Here is an 8,936-nt window from a genome sequence, read left to right as displayed (position 1 = left end):
GATTTAGAAATTATGAATCTAAAGTATAAATTTTATAAAGAGTTAATTACCGAAATGGTCCCTCAACTATTGCGAAATTACCAATTTGGTCCTTGACAATTTTTTTATCTAATTAAGTCCTCGACTTTGAAAATGTTAACCATTTTGGTCCTCTGTTAAAATTCTATCCATAAGCTGTTAAATTTAAGGACAAAAAGGTAATTTTATATATTTTATTTATTAAATCTTTACTTCTTCCTGTTTATCCACTCCTACTGTTCTGAAAATCCTTGGCAATGCTCATCCAATGGGAACCGTTCACAATCGCTGGCTCTCTAAGCTTGCAAAATTGGCAAAAAGAACCTCTGTTTTTGATGACCCGACCACAAAGATTCAAGAACTGACTGCACAGTGGCGGAGCTAGAAAATGACATGAGTGGGGGCGTATTTGAAATGATTTTAGAATTGTCTGAATAGAAAAGACATTATATTCATAAATACTTTAATTTTAATTTCCTTTTAATTAGATCAACTTAAATTTTTCTAAATTAATTTGAATACGATGAAGTATAATATAAATTTGTTGACTACATTAACTAAATGATTTACAAAAAAAAAAAAAAAAAAAACTTAAAAAATATTTAATTTATTGAAGGGTGAGAAGGGTTTAAATAAAGAAAAGAAGCTAAAATATACACACAAAACAGTATACAAAATATTTAATTTATTAAAGGGTAAGAAGGGTTTAAATAAATAAAAGAAGCTAAAATTTACACACAATATTGCTGTTGATAAGGTTTGAACCCTTGCCATTTAATGTCAAATTCAAAAGCTCAACCAACTGAACAACCAAACTAATTAGTTACTTATACATGTATATATATATTAAAGGAAAGAGGTGAGGGGGGGGGGGGGGGCAGTTGACCCTACTGCCCCCCATTGTGGCTCCGCCACTGTGACTGCAGCTATCAATCAAGATATTACTGCACTGAACTCTGTTGTAGTTGATCTTCAGCTTCTATCTAATTCACGTAATGAAAGTGGTAATAGTGACACCACTACCCATTCAACCACAGTTGTAGATGACTTAAAGAACCGCTTGATGAGTGCCACAAAGGAGTTTAAGGATGAATTTGAAAGTTCATGAAAACAGAAGACAGTTGTTTTCTTCTACTGCTTATTAGGGAACAAGAAGCAGCAACTGACACGTCTTCATCATATCTCTCAACTAATTCTGTTAGGATGGTTGTTAGAGTTAGTTAATTTTTGTATTCCTTACTTTCCCGCTTCTGCTTTAGTACTTAAGCTTGTATGATGCTTTCTGTTTGAGTTTAATGAGAAAATATCCTTCTTTCTTCCATCTTTCTGTTTCCATCTCTCTCACAAATGCAACATGGTATCAGAGCATCTGTGAGGAACCTTCTGAGGAAACACCATGGAGGCATGGCCAACTCTTGGCACAAGAACAGCTCCGACTGATAGTACAGCAGGAGGAACAGCCGCTGGAAGTCCGGCACCGGCTCCGGCGTCAACCTCCTTGCCGAATCTGTTCACTGCGACAGAATTGTCCTTGGATTCGCAATCACAATCGAACCCCTACTTCATGCACGCGAATGAAAATCCAGCTCTAGAACTGGTATCTACTCCCCTAGACGGTCCCAACTATCATATGTGGGCTAGGGCAGTAACTATGGCGTTATCGTGCAAGAATAAGCTGGCATTTGTAGACGGAACCATTACCAAACCTCTCAGAGGTGATTGAAGGTATCCGTATTGGGAACGTTGTAACAATATGGTTGTAACTTGGCTAATTCGCTCCCTGTCACCAACGATAGGCCGAAGCGTCCTCTGGATCGACACGGCCTCTGGAATTTGGAAAGATCTGAAAAAGAGATTCAGCCAGCAAGATCTCTTTCGAGTTGCAGAGATCAAATGCGAGATCTATCAATCCAAGCAGGGGGACAACACCTTGAATGAATACTTTACAGATCAAAAGTTGTTGTGGGATGAATTGCAGATCCTCAGACCTCCTGCATTCTGCGACTACAATAACAGATGTGAGTGCGGGAAGAAGATTGACATGATGAATGAACAGACAGAGAAAGACAAGCAATCCATTTTTCTAATTGGATTACACGAAAGATATACTGGTGCTAGGAATCAAATTATGTTGATGAAGCCCTTGCCAGAGGTCAGTGAGGCCTATTCCATGGTAGCACAACAGGAGAGACAGTTTCATATCAATTCTGTTGGATTTGGAAGTCAATTGTTCCAAACTGGAGAGAATAATGTTGCTGGAAATGCCCTGATGGCTAGAGCACACAATGGACAACAGAATTATAAGAAATTTGCTAGAGGAAATAAGAAGGCCACTTGCACCTTTTGTGGATTCACAGGGCACACGGAAGACAAATGTTATAAAAAACATGGCTATCCACCTGGGTGGAAGCCAAGGACCAGAAATCAAAACTTTGCTGCCAACAGTGCTCAAGGATCTTTGCCAGTTCAACAGACCAATTCTGATGGAAGTATAACTTTTACTCAAGATGATTTCAAGAAGTTTCTTGAATTTGTGCAGGTACAAAAATCACATGGTGAGAAAGGATTTGTGAATAGCACTCCTCTTGAAGAAACCAATACTATCTGCCATGCCAATATCATCTCAGCTAATCAAATGGAAGGTACTGGTTTTTTTTCAAAGTCTGCTAATCCTGGTACAAGTATGTGGATATTAGATAGTGGTGCTACTCACCACATTGTGTGCCATAAGCATCTGTTGTCTAATCCCAAAGAGGTCCACAACATGTATGTGAAATTGCCTAATGGACAACAAGTTGCCATCCTATGCACTGGAACTGTCTATTTGTCTGATGAATTCATTCTGCACAATGCTTTGTATATCCCTGGCTTTCACTATAATTTGATATCTATGGGGGCATTTATTCAGAGTTCCAGCTGCACTATGAGATTGCACACTAACCAGTGTGTTATACAGGGTGCTTCCCATGGCAAGATGATTGGAATTGCTGAGCTTCAAAATGGATTATACATCTTAAATTTTCCTATTAATTGCTTGTCTGTGTACAATGCTAGTCTAAGTGTAAATAAGTGCATATTATGGCATGCTAGGCTGGGACATGCCTCATATCCCAAACTTCTATGTTTACACAAAGTTGATTCCACCATTCATGTGAATAAAGACCTGGTTTGTGACTGTTGTCATTTTGCTAAGCAGAAGAGGCTGCCTTTCTCTCCAAGTACATCTATTTCCTATGCATGCTTTGATTTGTTACATGTAGATATTTGGGGACCATATAAAGTTCCTACCCTCCATGGACACCAATACTTTCTTACAATATTGGATGACCATAGTAGGGCAGTGTGGATTTTTTTTATGAGAAAGAAATCTGAAGCTAGAACACTGATTATAAACTTCTGCAATATGGTTGAGAACCAGTTTGAGTCTCATGTTAAAAGCATCATATCAGACAATGGCAGAGAATTTGATATGGCTGATTTTTTTAACAAAAAGGGGATACAACATCAGACTTCATGTCCCTACACGCCACAGCAAAATAGTAGAGTTGAAAGGAAACATGGACATCTTCTGTCTACTGCAAGAGCACTGAAGTTCCAAGCTAATATGCCTGAACAGTTTTAGGGAGAATGTGTGTTGCATGCAGCTTATATTATAAACAGGTTGCCTTCCAGTGCCATTAACAACCAAATACCCTTTCAGGTTCTCCTTCATAAAGCACCACAATATCATCACTTAAGGATATTTGGCTGTTTGGCCTATGCTGCTACCTTGGGACATAGGTCTAAATTTGATGCCAGGGCAAGGAAGTGTGTTTTCCTTGGGTATGCAAATGGAGTCAAAGGATACAAGCTATATGACCTCCATTCCAAGGAAATATTTGTGTCTAGAGATGTATCTTTTCATGAGACCATCTTCCCTTTCCAAGCCAATGGAGATCCACAGAAAGGAACTTTATCCGAAATTATACTTCCAACCATGACAGGAGTTTCCCCTGAGCCTCCTGATGATCTGCAAGCTCATGTTGATAATAGATCTGAGCATTGGTCTGATGAAGCAGCTGAGAAATCATCCTATTCTCTGCATGATTGCATTAACAGTAGGCCTGGCCATCTGTGTGATGAAGCTGGTACTTCATCAGAAAAATCAGCTGAGAACCTGTCTGTTAGTTCTGCATCCAGTGGCTCATCTGAACAGCATAACAGTCCTGCACCTCAAGAATCACAACAACCCCTCAAAAGGTCCACCAGGCAGAAGCAAGCTCCAACATATCTGAAGGATTATGTCTGTCACAACTCTGTGGTGAAGACCTCTCCACATGACATCTCCACAGTTGTAAGCTATGATAAGCTATCTCCTTCATTTCAGCTTTTTGCCATGAATATTTCATGTCAAACAGAACCTGAGAACTTCAAAGAAGCAGTAAAACATCCTTGTTGGAGAGCAGCTATGCAGGAAGAACTGACTGCATTAGAGAGGAACAAGACTTGGGACATAGTGGACTTTCCATCATCAAAAAAGACCATAGGGTGCAGATGGGTATACAAGATTAAACATAAGGCTGATGGGACAGTTGATAGATACAAGGAAAGGCTAGTGGCTAAGGGATACACTCAAACCCTTGGTGTTGACTACATGGATACTTTCAGTCCAGTGGCCAAGATGACCACCATTAGGACCCTTTTGGCTATAGCAGCTGCACACAATTGGCATCTTCATCAAATGGATGTTAATAATGCCTTCCTCAATGGAGATTTAGAAGAAGAAGTATATATGCAACTTCCCCCTGCTGTTGTAGGAACCAAAGCTGGGCAGGTGTGTAAACTAACTAAATCCCTTTGTGGTTTAAAGCAGGCTAGTAGGCAGTGGAACACCAAGCTTTGTGTTGCCTTGCAAAGGATGGGTTTTAAGCAATCCATTCCTGACAATTCCTTGTTCACCAAAGGCAAGGGATCTCTTTTTGTGGCACTGCTGGTGTATGTTGATGATATAGTAGTAGCCAGTGGTGACTTAGATCTAATCCAACAGATTAAGAAGCAGCTGAATGATTGCTTTCAAATTAAAGACCTAGGTCCTATGAAATATTTCTTAGGCCTAGAAGTGGCAAGACAGAAGAAGGGTATAGCAGTTTCACAGAGGAAATATGCCCTTGAACTTTTAGAAGAAGCAGGGTTTATTGATTCTAAACCTGTGTACAGCCCCACTGTTCCTTCACACAAGCTTAGTAAGGATGAGGGTGATTTGCTTGATGACAATATTCCTTATAGAAGGCTAGTTGGAAAACTGCTATATCTCACCATCACCAGGCCAGACATAAGTTTTGCCACTCAGCAGTTATCCCAGTTCTTAGACAAGCCTACACATCTCCACCTACAAGCAGCTCACAGGGTGTTGAGATACATTAAGAGTGCTCCTGGACAAGGGTTGTTTTTCCCTGCAACCTCTGATCTCAGCTTGAAAGCCTTCTCTGATGCATATTAGGGAGCTTGCATAGATTCCAGAAGATCTGTGACAGGTTTTTGCATCTTCTTGGGGCCAGCATTGATTTCATGGAAGTCCAAGAAGTAGGCTACAATCTCTAAATCATCTTCAGAAGCTGAATACAGGGCCTTAGCTGCCACCACATGTGAAGTCCAGTGGATCATGTACTTGCTTGCTGAATTTGATCTGCTGTCTACTACTCCTACCTCCATCTTTTGTGACAGTAAATCTGCCATAGCCATTACTGAGAATCCGGTCTTTCACGAACGAACAAAACATATCGAGATTGATTGTCACCTTGTTAGAGAAAAAGCCCAAAAAGGAATCATAAAGTTGTTTCATGTTAGCTCTGCAAATCAGTTGGCAGATGTTTTCACTAAAACACACTGTCCAAGCTCTTTCTACAGTTATGTTTCCAAGCTTGGATTGCTGAATCTCTATATTCCAAGCTTGAGGGGGACTATTAGGGAACAAGAAGCAGCAACTGACACGTCTTCATCATATCCCTCAACTAATTCTGTTAGGATGGTTGTTAGAGTTAGTTAATTTTTGTATTCCTTCCTTTCCCGCTTCTGCTTTAGTAGTTAAGCTTGTATGATGCTTTCTGTTTGAGTTTAATGAGAAAATATCCTTCTTTCTTCCATCTTTCTGTTTCCATCTCTCTCACAAACGCAACACTGCTTCAAAGGATTCCTCAAATCCATTTGTTCGCCAGCGTCCATTTAGCTGCCAAATCTGCAACTAGTACTTCTAGCCTTTCTCCTCCTCCATGGGCTAATGGGTCACAAAATGATGGTGAAAGTTAATCCTTACTGGCGCAGCAACAGCAACAACAACAAATGGTTCCCCTGCAAGACACCTAGCTACATGCAAAGTAGAGTTGAAGCTCTTCAAAATGTGGAGGCTACAATACATGAGCTTGACAGTATTTTTGATCAATTGGCCACCTTGGTTTCTCAACAAGGAGAGATAGCAATCAGGATAGATGAGAATATGGATGACACACTGGCAAATGTGGAAGGGGCACAAGGAGCTTTGCTCAAGTATCTCAACAACATCTCATCTAATAGGTGGCTGATAATTAAGATATTCTTTGTGTTGATTTTCTTCCTCATGATTTTTCTTTTCTTTGTGGCATAGTAAGAATGGCAAATATAGTAAACGGCAATATATTGAATCAAGAAAATCATGCATTGTGAAGATCCATTTTTTTTTTTTTTGTAAAAATACCTACCTTAATCATAAAAACCTTAAACCAAAGGAGTTTGGTACCTCCAGTGAGCCACAAACCAAAGGATTGGTAGAAGAATTGTGGGGTGATTCGACCAAGTAATAAAATAGAGATCTTCCGGTCCACGGTTACATAGCCCGCATACTGGTTAAACTTCACTCCTGCAGGTTGCCCCGGCAAGGCAACAATCTTGTCAGCCTCCATTGAACCTTCTTGAGCTTCAATATTTGCTGAAAAAGAAGAAGATCAGAAGAAGAAATGTGCGTGCAGCAACGTTTTCATAAACGGGCTGTCGGGGGAAGAAACTGCAACGGCGACGATAGAGAGAGTGGCGGTTCTTCCAATTCCAGAGCCAGCGATTGTGAACCGTTCCCATGAACATTGCCAAGGATTCCCAGAATCGTAGGAGTGGATAAATGAAGAAGAAAAACTTTAATAAATAAAATATATGAAATTACATTTTTGTCCTTAAATTTAACAGCATATGGATGGAATTTTAACGGAAGGACCAAAATGGTTAACATTTTCAAAGTCAATGACTTAATTGGGTAAGAAAAATTGTCGAGGACCAAATTGGTAATTTCACAATAGTCGAGGGACTATTTTGGTAATTAACTCTTTTATAAATCTACAGTAGAGAAATTATGAATCTACTGTATAAAAATTATGAATATGAAACCGTGCCCACCTTACAAGGTGGACACGTGCTCACAGCATAATGTTCCGAGTCGTGAGTTAGACAAGAAAACTCACTAATATTGTTTTTTAAAAAATATATAATAAAATAACTTACCAAGATGTAGAGTATTTATCATAATACCAACATTGTAAGACTTATCATATTCATATGAAAAAGGCTAATATTTATTAACATGCAAAAACATATAATTACTAAGAATAATATCTACATCTACAATCTACATCTATCTACAATTCTAATAAGAGCCAATAATGTTAGGCCCTTAACTGGAACAAAAAAATGTCGGAAAATGAATGGTTCATATTATACTATTGTTTCTTAAAATGAATGGTTCATATTATTTTTAATTTAGTATTTTTTATTGATTTTCCTTATTACCCTCTATTATATTATTTTCTTCCCTTAAATAGCTTAAATTCCGTTAGCATAAACTTGATTTTCCTTATTTACCCTCTATTATATTATTTTCTTCCCTTAAATAGCTTAAATTCCGATCCGTTAGCATAAACTTTAGAATGTAAATTAAAAAAAAAATCAATGATTGCGTTATTGTTGATGAAAAGTATGTACGCCACTTTATTACTCTTATTGACCACGGACTTACTATAGCACCAACAGCTTGCTTGCTTTCACTTGGTATCGGATCTTTCCTAAATGAAAAATTTGCCTCTCGACGGGAACTCCTACTACTTATAGTTAGTCTACCTACGTCATTCTTTCTTTAATAAGTCAATTTCCCACGGTCAAGCCTAGTAGAGCTCCTAGTCCGACAAGACTAGCAAACATGCTACTAAACCATGCTACCAGACCTAGCTACCACAGAAAGGAAGGAAAACCGAACCACAGAGAAAGTCAAACCAGCTCTTCCTGATCACTCATTGCCGGGAAAGAGACAACTTGGATGTTTAAGTTGCTGACTCTTTACTTTAGAATTTTGAAGTAGGGCTTAGTTTAAGAGTTTGATTCAAGGCCATTTTCGACCGCTTAGGGAATGTGCTTTTCTCAAATCCTCTGCTCAATTCATCTGCTATTCCGAAAGCGGTATCGACAGCATTCACAGCTGATTCGTGAACAGGGGATGAGAATGTAAAACCTTTTCTTGCAAACACCTCTTCTTCTATCCAAATAGTTTGACAAGCCGAAAGTCGGGAAAGAGAGGTTCTTGGTTACAAACAGGGCAGTCGAACCTGAAAGGCTAGACATTGTGATTGACCTACTAACCGGGGAGACTTGGTTCCATCACACATCACAGACCAGACAGACAAGCATTGGTAAAAGCCCAGAAAGCCACCAACCATCGAAGTCTCCCCTTGGTCGCCTGGTATCTTGAAACCTCTTTGCTTGCGGGGGCAGGAGTGGAAACGTCTGAGAGATTCCTTATTTACCCTCTATTATATTATTTTCTTCCCTTAAATAGCTTAAATTCCGTTAGCATAAACTTTAGAATGTAAATTAAAAAAAAATCAATGATTGCGTTATTGTTGATGAGAAGTATGTACGCCACTTTA

The 8,936-nt window shown here is 39.0% G+C and overlaps 1 pseudogene; it reads left to right on the top strand.

Annotated features, from left to right (window-relative positions):
* Positions 1–286: 286 nt before the first annotated feature.
* On the top strand, positions 287–6,697 carry LOC109147119 (annotated as a pseudogene).
* The last annotated feature ends 2,239 nt before the right edge of the window (positions 6,698–8,936 follow it).

This window comes from Ipomoea nil, unplaced genomic scaffold (genome assembly GCF_001879475.1).
Source record: "Ipomoea nil cultivar Tokyo-kokei standard unplaced genomic scaffold, Asagao_1.1 scaffold1977, whole genome shotgun sequence".
Lineage (NCBI taxonomy): Eukaryota > Viridiplantae > Streptophyta > Magnoliopsida > Solanales > Convolvulaceae > Ipomoea > Ipomoea nil.
Note: the sequence above shows the minus strand (reverse complement) of the source record. Positions and strands in the feature narration are given on the sequence as shown.